Genomic DNA, 23,547 nt, shown 5'->3' with positions numbered 1-23,547 from the left:
GCACAAGACACTAAACTTCTTATAGTATATTAAATTGGGCAGATTGCTTCTCTCCTTCTAATTATGAATGTAACAGTTACAAAAGAAACTGTCATTTTGATAGAGTAAAAGACAATCTGTCTGACAAAAGTGTCCAACCATAATTCTAAAAAAAAAAAAAAAAAAATCATCTGCAACAAGAACATGCTACTTTGTTTGATGTACTGTCTTATTGGAAACCTAATTTGCTTTCAAACTCAGAGACAACACATAGCATAAGTTTGTGTGACTAATTTTCTTGGAAATATGAGTAATTAGAATAAGGGACCATTTCCATAGCAGGAACGGACAGTTTTCAGAACTCAGCTGCTGTAAGTTGTCTTTTCCCTTCCAGCTGCATGCTGCACAAGGAAGAGGGAGGTATGGCTCTGTTCAGCCTAACGCCAGCTCCCGTGTAAATTGTGAACTCCTGCAAAGTACAGAAAGGTTTATTACCTGAGGTGAGCACTCCCAGAGCTCCCGGAGTATAAAGGCATTAGCCGTATGTTCTAACAAAGTCATAAAAATCAATAAACAGGAACCCCCCACCTGTGCTATGGCCCCAGTGTTAAGTTTTATACGTGTAGTAATAGTGCATATCAATTTTCACCACCCTTCCTACGCTAGCTATTACAAGGCATACAACCACCGGAGGGACCGCGAGAGCAGTGCCATTCATCCCACAGTGTTGTCCAGATGCCAGCTCCATTGCATCATTGTCAATTTTATTCTATCTACAACTGGACAAGGCTGCGGCCCCAGCTCCTATCCACCCACTCAGAGCAGCAACAATTGCAAACTCTGTTCGACTGGTTAAAGAGTTTACCAGCCAGCTGAAAGAAAACAGAACAGTGGCATATTAATGCACCCAGCCCCTGAAAGATCACATAATGGAGCAGGAGAAACGTGTAACTGCAACCAATATGTGATCTTGTCCAGCTGCTGCAGCCTGCGGATCAGTGATCAGTTTTTTAAATGAATTAAGGCTAAGCATCAATATGCAGCCGTGCCAGGATTCCGCTGCAACTTGCTTAATTGCTCAGAGGTATAGAAAGCATGGGTCATCGTGTGTGTGTCGAAATCAAACACCGCTACAGATGTGGCAGCCCTGCCAGGTCTCAAAAATAACCACTAAATCACACTTATCTTATAATTAAAAAGAATGCCCCTGACAAAGCAAAAAAAAAGTGTGAGCGTAAACCTTTGCCACGTATTTTCTGCTATTCATTAATCTATGGAAATAAGGGTGGCAGGTTTATTTAAGTACCAAGCAGTCCAGGAAAGTTAGTTGCTTTTCATTTTCAAAGCAAGACCTAAAAAAACTTTAAGGAATATTTCATTCTACAGGCATCCTCTAAAAGTGTCAAGGTTTCTAATTACTGCCCAGAGATGACCACTGCAGACTTTAGCAAGTAATGAGAAGCATCTGAGGATGAAGACTTTGATTCTGAAATAAGCACGACCCAAGTGCAGTCTCCCTTTATGAAAAAAAGCCATGGTAGCTTCAGTTTTAACAGGCAAGGGGAAAAAAAAGAAACCTAGCACTTGACGATGACCCTTTCTCCCCTCTCCAACAAAAAGACAAGGAGTTTTATCTGCCTGAGGTTGCCTCTGATAGCGCTTCTGGTCCGGAAGTACCACTCATAGGCACTTAAAGCAGCATCACTCAGACGTGTAAAAATAGAATAAAATTGTACAGCAAACAAGAAATTATGCTATAACTCAAGTGTTGCGACACAAAACAAGCAAAATGACCCATCCAAACATTCCCTGGAACCGATAAACATCTAGCTGAAATTAGTGTTGCCATCAAGGTGTTGCTTTGGGTGAAGGAGAGCCTTTAAAAGCTATCTACAGCAACAGTCGCAACAGCTTTGCAGTGAAGCTAACCATTTTAGGCAATGGGAAGAAAGTAAGACCATTGTCGTTGTGAACAGCTGGCATACAATAGATAATTTAAGGGAAAGTGACCCTCATGTATAATTTTTAACTGAAGAACTGTCAAGCCCCATTAGTTCCAATAGGGCCTGGTAGTACCGAGATAGGTTTATAGGGGCATTGTATGAGAATAGTTTCCAACAGAGCAGAAAAAAAAAAAAAAAAAAGAAAACAAAAAAACATTTTATGGGAACTTTTGTGGACTTGGAATTAATTCCTTTCTTTAAAAAAAAAATAAAATAGAAATCTTAGCCGCTGTTTGAGACAACAGTATTTCTGCTTCTCTTTTCAGAAAAGAAACCAAAAAATGGCAGAAATGTCTTTTGGAGCTAGTTTAGCCATGTTGGGAGCCATACACACTGATAATGCTGAGGAATTCTGAAAGACACCCGTTAAATGTGGAAACCATGCTGCTAAATCTACGTCACCGCCTCTGCTAGTGAATAAAAAGCCAACTAAAAGAGCAAGGAAAGGAAACAGAAGTACTTAAACGAGTGCAAATAATGAAGGCTAGAACCTGGGTAGAACATAAAGGAAAAGAGTTAGGTAAAATAAAGCTCCAGTACCATTTCTGCAGACATATTTTAGAGGCCAGTCCAACATTATAAACAATTGCTATAAAACCTGAAAGGTCCAGGTGTCGCTAAGTCATGTTTACTTTATGGCTTTCACTTTGCTATTTGGCAGTACTTCTAAGACTGTGCTGAATGATGTTGCCCTCAAAGTGCTATAACTTCCTTGCCCAGACTTAAAAGAGATACTGTAAAATTATTTAGCAACTTCTTGTGCCTTAAACAACGCTGGGATGTAACGCCAGGCCCTGTGTATCAGTCAACCCCCAGTTCGATGTGGTTTGTAGACGGTGGACCCATAGTGGGAATGGAGTAAAGAGGGGGTAGACCTCAAGCTGCTGCTGTCAGGCTCCTGTCTCCTTGTTGCCCAATGGGTGGTGGAAATGGGGACATAAAAAAGCAAATACTGGCAAAGGTTTAGGCTTGCCTAGTCCTTCCACAGGGAAAGCAGCGCAGCAGGCAGGTGCTGGATTTGGGGCAGGATTTCTCCCCACTGTTATATATTATTTCCACCCAGGCCAAGCACACAGGGGCTCAGCACCAATAGAAGCTCACTGCTAAGGCCAATGTTGGGTTTGAGGTAAACAGAAAAGCTGATTCTAGGCTTAATGAGTTAACTTAAGACCTATATAATCAAAAATGATACAGATTGTCATTTAAAGAAATGTCAAGAGAAATATCCTTTTAAATCCAAGTAAAATAATATGATGATAAAGTCAGGAGTTATAGGTACTGTAGGTTGTCCTTTACTAGACACTATATTACATGTAGTCATTAGGCCAGCTATAAAAAGAAGGTTTAAATACTAATGTATTTTTTAATTTGTTTTATATCCTAAACAAGCAATCAATGTACATTAATAAACATAATTGTTTTTTTGGCATTTGTCCATTCATTTAGTCTACCTTGTCAGCTCCGGCAAACACATCAGCAAAATTCAGTAACCACAAGATGCAAGAAGAAAACACCAACGAGGCCTTCTCAAACACGCATAATATATTGAATTTCTTTGCAGCTCCACTATTGATAGAAACCTCCAAAGTTTGCCATCACCTTCTCCCGTCTGCCTCAGTGACTTTGACAGGTTTTTGTCCACAAATGCTGCTTTCGAGTACTGGTGCAAAGAACCTTTAACGAGGTGGTAAATATGTTTACCTTTGATAAGGTGAGCTGCCTGATAAGATAAGGTGGATGACCACTTTTCAAATGCAAATACGTGTGGAGCTGCGGGCTTTCACCCAGGAGCTGTGTTGCATAGGGCAACAGTTTCCTACCTCCTAATAGTTGTCTGAACCCAGTTTGTTCCTTCTCAGCTTTAGTTATGAAGTACCACTCCCTAGACAGAGGTTTGCTTGCTAAGGGGGGTGCAACACTGGAGGTGAATGTGTAAAAGGTGCTCATCTCTGCCATGCCAGTGAGCAGGGTGCAGTTCCAGTCCTTTAACTGGGACATTTAAAGGTCTGGGTTTATGAACCCCCTAGAATGCCAACTGCAAGACATCGCCATCCAAGCAACCTCCTACAGAGGGAAACAACCAGGAAATACCTTGGAAGAAGAAATTCCCAATGGCTTGGTTACCCTGAGCGCTAGTGACCAGAGAAATGCATACCAAGAAAAAGCTCCACCGAAGGCAAAATCTACTGTGAGACCCTATAATGCCTTCTGACATCTCTACCAGGTCCTCTCTGTAGGTGACCCTATTGAAACAGCCCTGGCTGGCCCATGGGTTGCATGCCAGAAGATGGGGAGGCAGTGTGGGCACCATCTGCGCCACAGAAATGTCTGAAAACGTAACTCGTTGGAGGGGAGGAGAACGGCATTGTCACAGGAAAGTGCAGAAGTCCAAAATGGAAGCTCCACAAAGGGCTTTAATGCGCTAGAAAAATGTATGAAAACATGAATAAAAGGTAGCTTATTCAGTGTCTGCCTTACATATTTATAGTTTAAAAATTAGTCAAAGTTTATGTCCCGAGGTTGCACCTACAGGAAGCCAGATGTGTGCCTTCTGCATGTGACCTAAGACAGGCCTGGAGCAACAACTAGATAATTTCTCGCTCATACTCCACACCGTCGATCGCGGCGGCTTTCTGAGGTGAGAGAATCTGACAGCACTAACTCTCCAGGGCAGAACTTTCCAGTCAAGTGGATCAACGGACTGAAAATCTCTTATGAATAGTCATTAGGCCTTCATTACAAACCCCTCACAACCCAGTTCTCTTCTCGCAACCAAATGCCTTTTGTCATCTTCACAAGGTGCATCATTTAATTACCAATTGATTTCTTTATATATGACAACATGTCAGATAGCAAAATACAGTGTATCTCCCTTAGGGGGAGAAGTCTGTTAACTATCAGCGCGCCAGATTACAGAATTTAGCTGCAAGACAGTTATTCCCTCTGCCGCTCCATTATTTTAACTCACTTTCTGGAGCTCAGAGTTGGTCGGCGAGGAAAGGAGAAAAGCAAGAAGCATCGCCGAGCCGATTTCCCCCGTTCTCTCAAAAGAATGGAAGCTCACTTCCAGCAGTTCTCACTCTCTTTGGGCACAGCCACCACGCACGCACATATGTATGTTGGCATCGGCGCCTATATGCACACAGAGCAGAGCTGAAGCACGGCGAACAATTGTTCCCATTATCCCAGGAATTTACCCAGCTTCTGACTTTGCTAGCACGCTGAATCTTCCCCTTCACAACTGCGGCCTGATAATCAAGCCAGTACTGTATTAATAAGCTGAATAATAAGGGAATTTCAGAAATGTACAGGACTATTATACCGTAACAATAAAACCTCAAACTGAGTAAACCAGAGCACTGCTGAAGGTAGGCGTCAGAAAATAATGAAACCAGTGTTGCAGTAATGCCCTCCATTGTATGGCAGTGTAAATGCCTGCTTCTTTCATGCACAGAAGCTACATTACACGAGTCCGAAATGTTCTCAGAGCATCACTGTGCCTGGTTGTGATAGAACCTGGCACCAGCAAGCACTGAAAGCTGACATTATACTGTAGGATGTGCTGCAGGTGTGCAGGCCTGCGAACGTGCTCTAATTACATATTTTCCTGCAGAGCAACAATTAAGGTCGCCAAAATAATTGCCAGTTTCTTAATCCCTCTCTAACAAGACTGACATAAGGAACAGTTTATTTTTCTCCGGTTATTTTAAAAGTGCTCCTCAAGATTTTTGGTTTTTCTAGCACACTGCATAAAACTAATTCTTACGTTCGAATGTGTGATTATACTCATTGTTGCTGCTGGGATTTTTTTTTTTATTTATTTTTAAAGCTCAAACCTTTTCTAAATTGTAGTACTACTGAAATAATGAAGAAATGCTAATTGTATAACCTGGCAAGCTGTTTCAACACCTCCTCTGTGAGGTAGGTTCTTATGTTCCCTTGCTTGTTCTGATGTGGTTTCGGTGCTCTCTTCCAGGACTGTCAGCTCCTGGCCACTGCTCAGAGCCCTGCATAGGGATAAGGCCTGTGCTACCCCAGTACCTCAGTTTTACAGGGTCCTGCCTGTGCTCCATGAAGAATCACCTTTATTTTCATTACAACTGGCCTTATCTACTGTGGGAGACAGTACAGAGACTTCTTTCTAAGCGGCATAAAGCACTTGACTTCAAACAATTGAAACAATTGTAGTACATGAGACAGAACGGAGATGTCTAGTGCATCCATTTGCAAGGCTGATGCATTAACAGCAACCATTATACATTGTAGTTATATATAACCCTCTCTCAGACCTTGGGAATAGTGGCCAATGTGAGTCAAACTCAAAGCTGCCATCCATGGCCACAAGTCAATTGATTTTCTTCAGGAAGCACCCAACAACACGAGCCAGAACCCCCCCTCCTCCCTCACCCCCCCTGCCGTGGCTCCTTCCCTCTGTAACTCTTACAAACAAGAAAACCCATTGGAGAAAGCTGTGGTCTCAGGGCCCACACAGTGCCCTTCTCATCTCGCGGTGCCTTTGAGTTTTGGGACTCAAAACCAAAGAAGCTGCCTGGGACACCCAACCTGGAAGACGTTGGAGTGAATTCTGCAGGATTTGGGTCAAGTCCACATGCTCTACCTCACCAACAAAGTCAGTATGAGGCCATTCAGTGTTTCTGAAGATGGCTTAAAGGCTCTAAAATATATTTTATAGAGAAACACAAGGGCATTTGTGTTCAGTCATGTCCATACAAACCTCCACTTCCCAGTTGAGCCAAAGGTTAAAAGTCTGTTCTTGATCACCTTTTTAAATAGTTTGAACTCTCCTAACTTTCCAGTAGAGCCTGCTGTCACTGCTCCACCTATGCACATACCCTACCAATGTCAGAACGAGTATTGCTTATGTCAGGACTAAATTTATCTGAGCAACACAAAAGATTAAGCAAAAAAATGCCACACAACACCAGTCAAAGGATGTCCAGCACTATGCCACATAGATTGGCTTGACGTGCAAAATCATTTTCAAACATCTGAGAATATTAGCATTAATGAAACAGGCAGGGCACTCTTTGATAATTGTTGGCAATCTGAAAACTTAGCTCTGAAGACATCAAAAGTAAAGTGCTATCGTCCAATTGCCAGTTTCAATCCTGCTGATATGAACTGCCATAACCTGTTAGCATTTGACATTTAAGAAGACAGCATGAACATGGACTTCTGCTTGGCACTGTAGGTAGATGCCCACCTTTGCAAAGTGCATTACATGCATGGGAACCTCAGAAGTGATACTAACACCACAGACTCCTACCAAGTTACTGGTTCTAGTGCTAACTGCACTACTCATTTTCTGAATTTCTCTCTTTCCTACACTTCTGTTGCAGTCTTCCTTCAACACAGATGAGCTAATCAGTTGCTTAGACACCCGTCCTCATAAAGCAGTTTGCATCTCTGTATGCTTCACCTGCAAAAACCACAACAGCAATACTGTGATACATGAAAATTGTACCTATTACTTTGAAATGCTCATTGATTTACTCTGCAAGCGAAGAAACAAAGGAAATTTAAACTTTAATGGATATTAAATTATTTGCAAATGAATCATTTGCTCTTCTAAAAAGGGACAAATGTATTTTGTTCACTTGAAAGGTACTTAGAAAGACTGCTTGGGAGTGATAAAACTCATAAAACTCCGGGTCACATACAACCAGCTTAGACTTTTCAAACCTGGTGATTTCATTAAGGCTGGGTATGAAAGGACGTGGTGAGGCTCTCAAAGGACTGAGCACCACACAGCTTGACCCATGCAACTCACAGGCCATGAATCTTCAGGCTCCAGCTCCTTTGCTGAACCAGGAGATTTGGATGTAGGCACCTGACTGGGGACCCAGGTTTGTGAGTCCCTGGCCTTGCTGGCTGCCTGTATGAGGCAGGGCAGAGCTGTGTCCCTAGAAGTGGCTCAAATCATGGTGACCTCACTCACGTGAGCTTTTGCACTTGTGTTGATGGGGAAGACTTGGCCCTGTTTACGTCAAAGCGCTTTGAAGGGAAATATTTTGGGTTTTGATCAAAACCTCATTTACATTCTTACAAAGAAACCGTGAAGAGTTATAAATGAGCTGTAGTGTATATTATAAAACACATTTTAAAAGTAACACATGCTCAGCAATGGAAAACATTTCTTTTAAAAAAAGTACATGCAATATCCAAGACGAACATTTATGTTGAGCAGAGATCACGCGAGAAAGCATTCCACAGGCATAACTTTGCAGATAATCAAAGCCAAGTATTAATAAATTTTTATCAGTCCACCTTCTAAACAATATTTCAGTAGATTTCCTTTCACACAGTGATATTTGTAATAAATGTTCTGCCTTTGTTTTAAAGTCAGTCCGTAGAAAGATGACATCAGCTTAGCAAACAATAAAGTGCCTGTAATATTGTCTCCAGAGGGCTGTTACATTTACTTTGTAGCAGTAAAATTCAATTTTCAAAAAACACTACATGAATGATGTTAGGTTATTAACCCTATCACCACCGTAAAACATCATCATTGTGTGCAGAATGTAGGTCACTATCTAGGAGCTATAAGTTGGTTTTTTGTTAAATAATCCATTTAAGCTGCTTTTCTTCCCTATAGCCTGGGTTGTGTCCCTTCCTTTTGAAAAAAAAAAAAAAAAAAAAAAAAAAAAAAAAGCAGTCCTGTTTTAATCTGAGCGAGCACACTTATTACACATCGCATTTTAAGGTGTTCTTCCTTTGTTACTTTCAGATTTCGCCACACACTTTTGAAGAGTGACTGTGTGAATTCTCGCCATTGAGAGCCGCTCTGAAAGAACACGAAAACCAAGAGCGTCGCAGCAGCCCGCGCCGGCGGTGACTTGCACAAGTTTCAATTTAAGGAGCGATAAGAAGATCTGCAGCTACAAAACTCTGAGTCATTCTGAAATTTCAGCACGCTTGAGCAGCAGCCGTACCGATTTGGGGACGGCTCCCAGCTCCTGCCCCTGCGCCTTCCCCCTCCAAAAGGAACGGAGCACAAGAGGGATCCGCCAGCAAACTGTCTGCAGGCCAAAGCCGGCGAGTCACATGGCTGGGTATAAAAGAGGATTTGCATACCTGACGCAGCTATGGAAATATTCCCTGTCCGACAAGGGGTGAAAAAGGAGTCCTGATGGCTGGCTGGCAACAGCATGCAAAGGGTTAACTAGTTAAACTTCTACCACCCCCCACAGCAACTTTCCAAAAGCTGACAATAAGTAAAAGAAGTGCTGGTTATCCATTTTTTAAAGGGATGGGATTGGTTTTAGAAGAAAGGGAAAGAGGATCAAACACCTCAGAGCAACAAAAGGTTGTGTCAGAGGGCCCTCAATCACAAACCTCCTTCAACAAGAGATATTCCAACCTTCCAGAGCAGTTACCCGGGCAGCACGGCTAAAAAGTGCCCTGACATGAAAAGAACAAAAACAGAAGGGACAGAGGTAGTTATTGTTATGCACACTCCTCTTTTTTGCTTGGGCTTTTTTCTCCTCCACAAAACTTTTTGCATAAGCTGTTAGGGGAAAAGTAATAGTGCTGCTTATTGAAAAGAAATCTCCCCCCCCTCCTTTCTTTTTTTTTTTTCCCCTGCATCTCCTACCTCCTAGGTTGTGAGGTATACCCAGCAGATTCTCAGCAAAGAACACCTGATGAATGGGAAGGTCAGCTCCACGAATATTTCAAAAAGAGGCACCCGAAATTAATAAAAGTAATTACAAGAGTGTAAGTGTATCCTGGTTTTCACCACTCCCCTGAACACATATTTGACTTTTTTTTTTTTCCTCCAGACGAGCTAAGTTGTGCGTGCACAAAGAATGTAAATTATTTGTGTTTGTGGTGTCAGGTCTTGGAGGTATCTTAACAGCGTGTAAGAATTTTCCACTTAAATGTAAATTATTAACAAGTCAGAGTTTTCATTTGTTTTATCTCCTGATGTGCAATCTAAATAAATAAATGGCACATTTTATAGCGTTCACCACCCACTTCTCTGCTTTTTCAGGAAGATATTTTCTACACTCTACCTCTGCTCGAATAGGGTGGTGGATCATCCACTCTTTCATCATTTATCTTTGTCTCTGAGCTCCTGAGGTTTTTTTTTTTTTTTTTTTTTTTGCTAAAGCAAATTTACCTCCAGTACTTCATCAAGTTTTCCTGTGTAATATCACTAAGTAAACAACACCGCGGTTTATTCATAAAATATTCATATTTCAAAATGTTCCTTCCCAATCGCCCCTCCTGGGTTTACCTATGTTTACAAATATGTAAGACTTGTTAATATGCCTTGTCTGGGGAATGGTGAGCAGTGACCCTCCTTGAGGCAGAGCTCTGATGGAGAAGTGTATTATTTCAGCTGGGAGAACAGCAAAGCTCGGGGATGAGACTGATTGATTAAGACCAGATGGATGGCCACACATAGGTGTGACAAAAATAGAAACGCATTGCAAACATTCCTGGCATTGTCCTCCTGTGGTCGGGAGGTGGATGGACCCGGTGGTACCTTATCTACCTCCCGATGGGCTCCAGAATTGAAGAATGTTAATGAAAGCTAACTCTCCTTCGCCAGCCTTACCGTGCCACTTCTTGCAATGAATCAAGTTTAAAACTGCATCTTGAAAAATAAACCCTGGGTTCCCCCGATCGAAAAGTGACAGCTGGCACGCCACTAGAAAGGACTCACACTCGTTTCCATGAAATTAATTTGAAGTAAAGAGCTCGGAAAGAAAGGAAAGAGAAAGAAATAAAACAAACACACCATACCCACATCCTCTCCTTAAAATTAAACCTTCAGAAACCACATAAAGGAATAAGTGCAAAATGAGTGACCTCTGGTTTGGAGAGGAATGTCTCATCGAAAGCCTCTCAGCTTCAATGTTTATTGGCCACAAACTGGCCAGCCCTCTCCTTAATGCTGTGGTTGTACCTCATGGAAGTCACAGCCACCTTCTTGCAGCCAGTGGTGGGTGCTGGTGTACACAGGAGAGCAGGGTGCTGCACCTCCCCAGCCCTTCCCACCATACCTGCACATCCTGCACTTTCCCTCCAAGCGTTTTCTGCCATGGGATATGAGGCGTGTATCAAATCAACACCGCTAGGTGAACCTCCCACTCACACTGAGAGCCAACAGCACCCCACGACAAGCAGAGGAGGTGGGGAGGAGTATGTAATAGGCCTCTTTACACCACTTTCTCTCCTCTATCTGCCCCTCGCCATGACTGGGTTGCACAGCCAGCCGAGGCTCAGCCCTTTCTGGCCCCAGAAAGCTTTGAATCCCAAGGATGATCTCAAGACTACCCTTTGCACAATCCTTCTCCAACCCCATGACAACCAATGCAAAAGATGGAAGAAACGAGACTGCCAGGCCCTTTCTCCATCCCATAAAGTTCTGCTCTGCCCCACAGTGAGCCTGCAGCTCCGCTCCCCTTGGCCAGGCCTGCACCGATTACCTACTTGTTAGAAATCCTCTCAGGTTTCACAGGCCAGTGCTGGCCGGTGGGTTCCGACTGCCTTTCTGGGTGCTCTCACACATGCAAAAGGCCTGTGATGGATCAGGGTCTGTACCATTCACTCTCCACTGTAAGCAAAACCGTTCCTAATATACCTTTTCATACGTGAAGCATAATGAATGTACCTTTTCTTATGCGCGTACAATACTGTACTTTCACCCACTGGCAAAGAAGTTTGCTAAATTACTAAGAGCGTTTAAAGAGGTGGCATTCATTGTAATATACAAAGGAATTTAAAGCACATTTACAAATGAATCGGCAGGCGTGCCAATAAGAAAAACAAGTTTAAATGTGAAATTTTAAAAAATATATTAAAAAATGAGGATCGCTTGAAATTATCATTACGATACAAAAAATGTCCATTCTGCAGGCTGAAAACTACTGAATTGCTCTTCATCTGCAACTCAGGTGACCACAGTTTTGAAGAAATATTCCTTTCCTTGGTTTCCTTCTCCCCTCCCTAACTGAGTAATAAAACATAGACTAATTTAAATAAGAATCATTATGCTCAGAAGGCCTCCTCTGGCTGGAAGACTTTTGTTCCACATGTCCCATAATCTCACTCCCACGTGACTGCCATAAGGGTGATGCTGAAATCAAACTCTACTAAGGAGTTTTCTTTTAGATACAGTAAAATTATAAATATCAGTTTTGAGAAAGAAGTCCTATGGTTTAGGTAATGGAAGAAATATACTCATGAGATAAACCTCTTGACTTTGCTGCTCTGTTCCCTGTGTTTGTTTCCTCATCCAGGTTGTTACTAGCCTATGAAAACAGCTTTTAATTTTACCCATTTCTGGACATATCTGCCACACACACAAGCGAGATAGCAGCTAGGTTTCAACTTATCTCTTCTTTACCACCTCAGCAGCAGGTTTAAAATAGATCACACTCCTTTAGCTGTGTGCAGCCAAGGTGTGTGTAACTGCCATGCCGAGCAAAATCCAATAAAGCAGAAGCAAGTCAGAGGCAGCTTGCTCCCATCTCCAACACAAGCTTTTTCTATGCAACATCTCATGGAATACTTCCCCTCACTTGAAACGCAAGAGCCAGAACAGCTCTTGCACGTAGTTCGTGACTTGTGTCAGTGCAGCAGCGCTGGGAGCCTTGTTTTTAGGCTGCCGTCAGGCACTTTCTGTTTGCTGTTTATCTGTTTCCTTAAAACTCCCACTGCCAGCCCTGCCCCGCGCATGGACGGCATGCATGTGGCACAGCAGCTCCCACGCGCCTCTGCCGGTACAATGCCACTTTGTTCCACACACCGCCAATCCTGCCCATAAAACTGCATCCCCAAATTCTTCACGGGTGCGCATGATGCACAACAATATATGGCCAGGCTCACAGAGAGCTCTCAGTGGCACGCCATCTATTTTCACACATGCTCTGGATCTTATGGTGTCAGTCCAATGGTTGTTACATGTACAAAATCCTTAAAAGCCCCTTTTCTGCTACTTGTAAAGTAAATTAAATACTCCCATAGCCTCCCAGGCAATTAGGATGAGGCCCTAAGACTAGCTTGGAGCAGCAAGACACCGAGTGGTATTTGGCACGAACATATTTGTGGTTTGGTGAAATCTTGAACGCATGCACACGCTCTCCCCATCTTTGCTTTTGGTGACATATCAGGGAAATGGTTATTTTTGCACTAACATTAAAAATAAAAAAAAAAACTCTATGAAATTAGGCTCTATTTTAATGAAAAGGCAGCTTTGCTTGACAAAACATATGCATTTTATTAACAGCGTTAATAGAAATGGGCCTGCTTTCAAACTCACAATGAAACGTGACAAAGCCTGGGGCCAGATTCTCAGCTCCACTTCAGACACCACTCAGTAGGATGGCCGCTATACCCCCAGAACCCCTCTCTTGGAAGCAAAATACCTCCCAGCACAACACAAGCACCCCCAGGGCAAAAGCTGGGTGAGATTCAGGTCCTACCTCAAGTGGAGATGATCTCTATGCCACAGGTCAGCCAAGATGGGTGCATAAGATGCGCGTACATCTGTCTCATGGCTGGCTTTTCATTTGTTTTAAGATCACTTTCTGCTCCCTAAGATCAGCCATGGAAACAACGTTCACACGTAGTGCCCACACATCAACAGTAGTTGATGATGATGGTGGTGCTGATGGTGTCAGGAAACCCGCACACATGCACACAATCCCTGAAAGCAAGGCCAGCTCTGTCCAAAGAGAGACACCCTATCCCACTGGAAGTTATGTGAGCAGCAATAAAGGGCACCTTGCACTAATCAAGGGGATTACGCTGATGAGCACAGCACCTGAAACAACTTTGCCTCCCCACCTCCAGCCCTGGCAGAGAAAGAGGGCTCTCACAAGTAAATAAACCCACGCAGTTCTTTTCCATTTTGATCATTTCTTGCTATTTTACTAAGTTGCCAGGCACACAGAAGCCTTAACCCTGACAATACTCATGTGAAAACACCAGGCTTTGGTTGTTGTTGTCATTGTTGTCGTTGTTTTTCCCTTGTTTGACTTCTTCATTAAATGTTCTCTGGTTCTAAATGAGTGGGTATCAGAGGTGCAGTATTTCACAGATCAGTGGATCACTGCCTGATTTTGCACCGCATTTAGATATTAAAAGTTCCTCTTGTTACAGATAGCACACAGAAAAGTGAGCAGCTACGGACAGTACTCCAAAACAATCATCTCTGGCTATATTTATTTTATGATGATGACAACAAAGTAGCCCTTTATATATTTTCTCTTGTCTTCAGTAGAGACTTACTCACAAGCTGACACACAAAACCTGCCTGTTGGCCTATTGATATTTCTTTTGCAGTGAGCAAGCAGTCAATATCCTATTTTGAATATAACTTTAAAAAATGACATTACCTAAGAAAAAGCTGGTGTTATTCCTGATAAAATATACTGTAGTGGGGCTGAAAAGTGCATGCAAAGCAAGCTGCATTATTAGAATGTTTAAATATTAATTATACCACTGTGTAGTAAAGATGATCAACTGTGAGTGTCAACTAATTTTCTAAAAGCTGCAATGTTGGATTTCATCTAAACTTCTATTGTTAAGCTAAAAACTAAAAGCCCAGCAAGTTTAGTCTACTGGAGTGTGTTTATTTTTATTGGTTTCTGCATAATTTTTTTTTAACATAAACCAACTTTAACCCCTTTACTGTAATCTCTGCCAGTAGAACTCCAATAGCACATCATAAAATTCCTATAATTCTTCAAAGCAATGTTGCTGGAAAAGAAAAAACACGGGCACTTTGCAACAAACGCCAACTACGAGATTCAGCCAATTCAATTTAACTCTTGCAGGCTCATTCTGCTGACGATATATGCACAGATATACATTTTGCCTTCCCTGCGAGCGGCTCCCGCTGCGAGCAGCCTCGTTCCATTGCGTGAAAAATACCGCTCAGGTGGTACCTAGCGCGGGCGTGTGAGAGAGCCTCAGCAGACAGATGGGGAGGCAGATGTACAATGCTACATAAAAGTAGAGAGACTTATCTTATTTGAATGCCTTAAGTGACGGAGCGCAGGCGGCAGGGGAACGGGCAGAGGGTGGGGAGCAAAGAGTTAAGTGAAAAGTGACTGTCATTGCTCTTTCTGCGAGCAGCGATTGCGTCCTCGGACTTTTCAGACGAGCCACAAGACTCGAGTGAGAGAATCACTTTGAGAGTCTTATGCGAAGACAAAGAAATAGTGTGTGCCGAGGCTCGCAGGCTTCGTTCCGTCACTCATGGATGCTCTGCCAGGATTTCCCACCTGAGACAGATTGCGACGCGTGTTCGAATCATTCATGCACGAGAAGCAATACACAAGTTCAGTGTAAAGCCACTTTAAAAGCTCATCGGGTGCATACTTTACTTGTACAAAATACCTTATTCATGATGGAGCAGTGAGGGCCTAGGTAATTACTTGAATCAAGGTGGCCTCAGAAGTGTTTAAATCTACAAGGACACTTAGAGCATGAATAATGCAAAATAATTTGCATCTAAATTTTTTAAGTGTTCTTTATTCAAAAACTAAAATGCAGTTCCGATTAAAGTTTGATGAGTGAAAGCTGAGCACTTCATACCCACTGTGAAACGTCTCCTATTTGTGGAAATTATTTCAGACAGTGGTAAAGGGACAAAAGAGATCAAAAAAAGTTGGTGATTAATCTGCATTACTTTTAAGCCATCCTTATTTTATGATGTTTGGTGAGTAGGAAGTCAATTTTGGGACTCGCTGATCTGATACCATCCACATCTTGCGCCTTTAAAGCAGCGGTGTTGAAGGCACGGACCTGATTATTAGGCAAACAAAATAACTATTCTTTTGCATTTGATGACAGCGCAAAGCAGCTCGTGGCTCTGAAATTTGTCCGGTATCTCTTAGTGCAATTAATCTCTCCTCTGACGCCGTCAGCCTCTTTGGAAATGCCTTACATGCAGAAAGGCTCTCATTGCCTCTCACTCTGCGCGCTTACAGGACACGGGCTTACATTTTTTCACTTGGAGCGCATTGCATCTCTTTCTTCTGAATTTACCATTGACAGCATAAACTGCTGTGTGCATCATCAGCTCGGCACTTTATTATATCATCTCCATTTCTATTTTAGAAAGTGTTGAGCAACCCCCATAAAAATTGTTAAAGAGGAAGGATTGAACAAGACAAATGTTTTGTAATGTGCTTGCTGAAAATTCTGCCTTGCTTTGCCCGGGTTGGGAGCATGGGAGAGGGAAGGAGTGAGGTGAAGCCCATTGGGAACAGTCACATGTTTCTACAAGGAAGCTCGCATCCCACAGCTTGGCTCCTTCTGTGGGGAAGCAGTGGAGGAGCACGAGGGATGTTTTCCCACAGGCAGGTCAGAAAATCTGCTGGGATCCACAGGTTGGGTTCTGACAGACAGTTAAAGTTTTCAGCGCTGGCTGCTGCAAGCCGCTCAACTTTAGAGGCCCCTTTGCAAAGGAAAATCATTTTCCTGCTGCAGCCCTTATAAAGAATAAGGACTTCCAATTTATTGCAGGCTCGAAAGCTGGCTGCCACTTTATTGGACTTTCAGATGAGTGTGCTAGCCACGCTTTCTTAGTGAGAGTATCTGCTATGTTTTCTTGGATTTTGAACAATGAGAACATTTTTTTAACTCATTGAACAAAGATTTCCCCAGCAACAGACCCCCTGCTCAGCAGGTCACCTATCTTTGCGACAGTTTTTCTTTTCCCACGCTAACCCTAGGGCTCATTTGCATAAGGTCTCTGTTGTGACAATTAGTTTCAGGTGAGCTGATTTCTATGAGGTTTGCCCAAGACGATACACAAGCACTGGGCCTCCCTGATCCTGGCCCTAATTGCGACTGACTGGCACCAGACACAATCACCCTCTTGATTCAGCAAATTGTCCTGCAAGTAGCTTGTTGTGACCCCGCAATGCACAAATCATATCATGTCAGCCAGGCATAGTAAACAGTGAATAAAGCAAATTCAAAAAAAGCTTTCATAATAGCACCTCCATCTTCTAACCCCAACGGGCAAGATGAATACAGATTTAAGCTATATCATATCTGCGCATTGGTGGAAAAGGTGCTGCTGCCCCAGCAAACAACTTGGCTACGTTGTCTCTTTTTTAGTTTACTTTTTAATTCACTCTGGGGAAAAAAAATAAAATCGGCATTTCCTCACTTTGTCACCTGGGGAGAAATCCCCCAGGTAGAGGATCAGGGTGGCTGTGAACATTTCCCAGCTGGTTGCTTTGGAAGGAAGCAATATGCTCCTCCGTCATCTCCACAGCTACAGGGCACATCAATATGCACATTAGCTGGCTCCCAGTAGTCTCTGCTCAGTTTAAAAAAGCAGCAGAAGCCACCAGAGTTGTGGCACCACAGTTCTTGCAAGTCTGGGAGCCCGGAGAGGAGCTGGGTGTCTGCGGTGCTGGAGACCTTTGCAGGGGACATTGCCCTGCAGAACTTGCTTTAGCTAAGCAGTAGCCTCATAGAAGTCGGCCCAGAATTTGCTTGGATATTGACCAGTCAATCGACATCAATTAGGAGATGCACACAGCCTCAGAGGTGGGCAAAAAAAGAGCAAATAGTGAATAAAATGCAATAAATGCAAAGTTTACAATGATGGAGAAATACCTTCCTCCGGGCCAGGGCCGTTACATTAACAACAGTGCTGCTTTTATCTCTGATGAACTCTGATTTCATCCCTTTGAGTCACCGTTTTTGTGTTCTTTTTTTGTATGGCACTTTCCTGTCGGACCTGTGACCCGTGCCCCATAAACGTGAGTCAGGACAGGCTCCAGATTTCTCCTTTTAAATGAGGTCCAGTATATAAAATATTGTTCACTATGAGGGAAAACATTGCTGCCCTGTGAAGGGCAAACTCAAATTTGAACAGGTATGAAGAGTCACTGATTTTAGAGAGGCTGTGTGAGGGCAGGATCAGGCCCATTGAACGTGTTGCAAAATGATTATTATGTGTATTAGATCAGGCTATTAGTTTTGGACTACTTTTAATCTCCTGGGGAAATACGTATTTACATTTGTTTTTTCTTTACCCGATGCAAATCGCTTTCTCAAATAAATAGTTATGTTAAAAACCCTAGTAAAAATGTGTTTCAAAATTATTCACTGAACATGGCCAGTAGCCAGTGCAAAAGGTCAGCCTGCCAGCTCCAGCAGCTTTGAGCTATGGTCAAGGTAAATATATACACAAAAGAGCATCTGAAACAGTTCCTTTCTGTTAACTGTGCAATCTTATGGACTGACTATAGGAAAAAAAAAATAGGTAAGAGCAAATCAAAAATCACATCTCTGCTGAGAACAGCAGCACCAAGTTTTGTCCTTAATTGCAGGGTGACAGGCTTCATTCTTTATGTACCAGTCAATTGTACTGGTTGAAAAGTTATTAAATCTTCTCCTATTAGTGCCTGTATATTTTCTGAATTGATTAGAGCAAGGTGGGAAATACCCTGCAGCCTGCAGTGCCATCCCTGCCACCCCATGACATCATGGGCTCCTGAGCTCTCCACGTCTACAGCAAATTTATTCCTTACTCTCCGTTCTGCTAGATGTCATTTTATGACAGGGAGACAGAGTAGGACATGACTCATGAGCCTTGGTTGGTTCTTCTCATGGTGGTGGGAACCCACCTATGTCCCTTTGAGTCCCATCCAGCCCTGCTGTTGTTTTCCATATGTGACAGAGTACACTCAAGCAAGGAAGAGTGCGCGGAGCCTTACTACCATAAAAATCTCCATGGGCATTCGGGCCATGGCAAGGGTATCATACCACAGCCACTGTAAAAACCCCTCTGGGGCCTGACTTTGTGGTATAACCCCATCATTTTGTGGGATAGCTCCATCACTTTGTGGACAGCCCCAACCTTTCCTGCCCCAACCATTGCCGCGGTGGTGGCGGGTCCAAGGTGGCCACCCATTGCTCATGGGCATGCTGAGGTATGGCTGCAAATGTAGAAGGAGAGCCCCCTCCAGCCTTGCCTGTTCTGTTGTTAAAATGCATGGCATTTTTATTTTGTCCAGTGATCATGCTAATGCTTTTCTTCCTCTCTTGCAACACAAACCATGCTTTTACGGTTAAAGGAACGTAATGAGCTGACGTTGAACTTTAACCTTTTGAAACTCTGCTTCCAATGTCAGGCAAAACTTTCAGATTTTTAAGTAAATAAACAGTTGATTCTGACAAAAAAATGACTATTCCCTGAAGGGACATTTTTGTGAAACCGCGCCAGGTACAAAAAAATGTATATTTTTTGGCTTGGTCATGAAACTGTCAAAACACAATTCTAACATGTTTTGCTGCATATGTAATTTTTTTCCCACAGCTCTTTCCGAGCAATGCTTAATTCCGAATTCCTTCTGCACCCAGCTCTTGCACAGGAATCAATAGCTGTATGAGAAGTTTGGGCAGAGCTCATAGGTAAGGGAGGTGGAATTGCAAGGAGAAAGAAAAAGGACAGCAGTAAGACAAAGCCTGGGAAACTTGGTTAAAATGTCCCCTAAATTATGCTTTCAGGGTGAAGTTCACCCTCAGAAGGGGCTTTAGGGATCTGAGCAGTGAGCAGCAGGTTGTGTGCAGGCCTTGGTACAGAGGCTGAATTTTGCCCTCTGCGCTTAGGTACCTTGCTTTCATTTTATTTTTAACCGTGCTGACTTTTTTATACATGTGTACATGAAAATCCCAAAGTATCTCAGTCAAAGTTGTGATTACAAACTTCACTTTTGCTAAAAACAGCTACGGCACTGATCTTTAATATAATAATATATTTTCCTGAATGCCTGAGCTGTTTCACTTCCAGCAACTGAAACAGAGACAATTCTTTGTATGTTGAAGTGTGTAATTATCGTGTATCCAAAAGGGAGGGTGTAATTTTCACATCTGATTACAAGGGAAGAGCGTAAGTGAAGCTGCCTCGGTAAACTTACACTTGTTTACAGAGAGCAATACCTTTGATATTAAAAATTCTAAACATGTAAAACGCTGGAAAAAATCAAGATTGTCATGCACCAAAGCTAAACAACAACAACCAAAAAAAAAAAAAAAACAAAACCCAAAGCATTTGTTTTGGCATAGCTACAAATGAAAAGTCCATTCTTCTGAACTTGTGCTGGCCCTGCTCGCTTGAGATGTTTGCTAAGAAGACTTAGAAATTGTTTTTGCACAGTGTGCTGTACTTGTCGTGTTGAAGGTTAAGAAGTTAAAGCTCCGGCTTTAATTTAAAAAGGGGAACTTCAAATGTTTCTGCTGTTTATAACTCTATTTGGTCAGTTTAAACTAGAGAAATGCTTTTCATATTTGACTTCGTCTTCACAGAATTTACTTCTCCTAAACGTGACTGCATTTGCTTTCAAGTTGCTTTTTCTTTTTTTTGCATATCAGCTCCCCCCTGTTTCTTTCTCTTTTCTCTTTTTCTTTTCTATTTTTTTTCTCTCTCTTTCTCATGCACACAGTCACACAGACACCCAGACCCACACTGCTGATTTACCTTTGATAAACTAGCTTCTGCTTATGTGAAATTATTGTTTTTTGGCCACGTAGGAAAAGATGGTATCGAGGAAAGACAGAGCTGTTACAGTGAATATCACTTACCAAGGAGATTAAAGATAAGCTGAAAGATCACACTACAGGTAGAGGGAAAAAGTGCTGAAAAACCAAAAATGATATCAGAAACCTTTTGAAATGATGTAAAAGCGTGATTGCTGAGGAGTTACTGTAGCATTTTTAGAAACCATTAAGAACTGTCTGCATGCACAGTATGTCAAAGCATGATTGTCCCATTTCAGCTTTTGCTGACCAAGAAGGAGAAAGGAAAAAGGAAAGAAAGAAAATTATTTTTAATATATGGAAAACTTTTCATAGGTGAGAAAAAAAAAATGATGTTAACACGTGCAACATCCATCAACAAGGCCATAAGACCCTGCTTTCTCATGTATGCTTTTCTGCTCCCATAACATTAACTCCCTTACACCATATTCTCATTCAAAACGTCCTGTCCTTAGGGAAGAAATGCCCACCAGGACAACTAAGGGTTTTGAAAAATAAAACGTAACCAAGTAATAGCAGCAATTTGAGTTAAGGATGCATCCTGTTACTTTGAAAGTCTTTTTGTCTTATGCAGAAAGACACAAATGCAAGGGCTACCAAAAGCAATTTAATACCAGGTGGGGGTTGACATTAATCTTTTATGACAATAATATTGTGGTGTTACAGTAGGGCCAAAATGAATATCTCCGTGTACACATAAACACTTCCCAAAGAGTCTGTGCCTGTCTCAAAAATACACGGATAGAATTGATGTATAGCCTCAAATTCATAATGAATATGATTATATAAATAGCCCTCAGTCGCGCACGTAAACACGCCGACCTCCCTTTGCTTCCCAGAGATATGATCCGGGCTCATCACCCCGACCCCATTCCTCCTGGCAGGGAGCGAGGTGCCCTGAGCTCAGTCCTACACCACAGCAGTGCCTGTATTGCATGCGTAGGCCAGCGGTGGAGGCAGCATTCATGTCCTTAAAACAGCAAATTAATGTCTGTGGCCCACTAATCAATGTTGAGCGCACTCCGCATTTTTCACTGAGTTGTTAGAGTACATTTGCTTATATTTTGCACTATTTTAATTTAACCATATTGATCAAACTGAACACTCAATAAGACCCTAGGCACCTTAGCCTTATTAAAATTAGTCAACTTGAAGTAAGTGAGCTGAGGAAGTAATGGAAACTATTCAGAGATTTAAATACAGGGCAGCTCACTTAAATAAATACCTGTTAATGAAATAAATCTGTATATGCACATATTTTCTCAGAAACAAATGATTAAGGGGCCCTTCAGAAGCGTGCAGCTCACACAGACTCACTCCAGTTCCACGGAGCAGTGCTCCTGGGACTGGCTGTGCTTGTCGAGTTAAACTTGGGGAATCTGCGCTGACCTTTTTTCACCACAGCAGTTATCATTCTTTAGAGTCTAGCAGCGTCACGATTTATAAAAACGTCCCTAATTAACCTGCAAGTAAACATTATTGTGGTTCTTTGGTAGCTCTCCCATTTGCGTTTATCCCAGAAAAAATATAAATCATGCAGGCCATCACCCAGACGGGTATATCTGGGCAGCCAGAGAAGACAAAAACCATTTAACTAGCTTGACTATGCAAGAAGGGGAAAAAAAAATAAGTCAGGCTGCTTAGACTTCAGGAATAACATGTTTTCCTCTTCAGAAAGTTGTGCCATTTTTTCAGCGGGGCTGAGAGGCATAATTAGAACACTAACTCCAAGAATTGAGTGGAGCGGTGATTTGCGGCGTGGCTCCTTTTGGCACCTCTATGGAGCTCAAAATATTGTTTTTGAAAGCATTACTGTTGTTCAACAGAAGTGGGATATTGGACAACATCTTTAACTGATTAGTGCCCTCTCCCCTCTGAGGGGCTGACCTGTGTTAGCGTCTTATTTTATTCGGAGAGAAAAAAAAACGCAGCATGCAACAAATTCTTCCTGCAATACCTATGACTGAATTAAGCTAAAAAGTAGGCACAGAATCTGTGGAGGTTTCCATTCTCCCTTCGTGGGGGCTGCCTTTGGAGGTCTTCGTATACTCATTTTTTTCCTCTAGTCCAATAAAAGATATTAACTCTTTTCCCCAAGCAGAACCCCTCTCATGAATCAGGCCCTCCGCTTGCAACTAGTGTGATATTGCTGGCCAGGTTTCACCCCAGTAAAATTCTAATCTATACTTTGTCTTTTAGAATTAAGAAGAAAATGCATATCAGCAGAATCTCCTCTCTACTTTATTTCATTTATAAATTACGAGAATGATGCTATTATATATTATTAATTTCTGCTGTTCTCCAACTCGGCTGCAGCAGTGAGCTGCGGATGTTGGAACGGTGTAATTATGTTCTAGTAGGGCAGCCATCCGTTTCCTTTCAAAAATTTACAGGATTCTTAATCATGCTGCTCATTTGGGTGCGCAGTAGCGAGGATGGCGAAACACAAACAGGGCACGTTCGTTTACACAGGAACACCTGCTTAGCATGATAGCAGATGTCAGTCAGCAAGCAGAACACAAAAGAAAAATATCAACAACAGCAAACTAGGAGCCTTTTGCAACTCAGTTGCCGGGAAATCTTGTTGGTGGGAAGCACAGTGATGGGGTGAGCGGAGCAGAGACATGGCGGCAATTTGGGAAGTCTCACCCCGCATCCCTCAGGAACAGGGTGAAAAACACAGGGTGATGTGGTATTTAACAGAGGGTTTCTTGCCTCAAAAGATTCTTTGTGTGGAAATTTCACTAACCATCTTGCAGAGATCATCAGAAATAGGTGGTAGTTTTGATAACTGCAGACAGGCAGGTGAGCACAGCACAGTGCTCCATACACAAGTGTTAACAGCACTCCTAATCGCAACCATTGACATTATAGAATACCTCTAAAATACTCATTCTAGGCTGTGTCTTGGCTTTCCTATCTCAAATTGAGAGAGTTTGGTGGGGTTTTTTTTTAGGCTTTTAGAGGATAGAATGAGGTTAGTGGAGGAAAGAGGCCAGAGGGTTCCAGCCTCCTCTCCCGA

At 42.4% G+C, this 23,547-nt stretch overlaps 1 protein-coding gene across 2 annotated transcripts in view; it reads right to left on the bottom strand.

Annotated features, from left to right (window-relative positions):
- The window catches only part of ZEB2 (zinc finger E-box binding homeobox 2), a 107,770-nt gene that overhangs the window by 61,270 nt on the left and 22,953 nt on the right, over positions 1-23,547 (bottom strand). The window lies entirely within an intron of this gene.

The sequence above is a fragment of the Lagopus muta genome, chromosome 8 (assembly GCF_023343835.1).
Source record: "Lagopus muta isolate bLagMut1 chromosome 8, bLagMut1 primary, whole genome shotgun sequence".
In the NCBI taxonomy this organism is placed as follows: domain Eukaryota; kingdom Metazoa; phylum Chordata; class Aves; order Galliformes; family Phasianidae; genus Lagopus; species Lagopus muta.
This window is presented reverse-complemented; position numbering and strand designations above follow the sequence as displayed.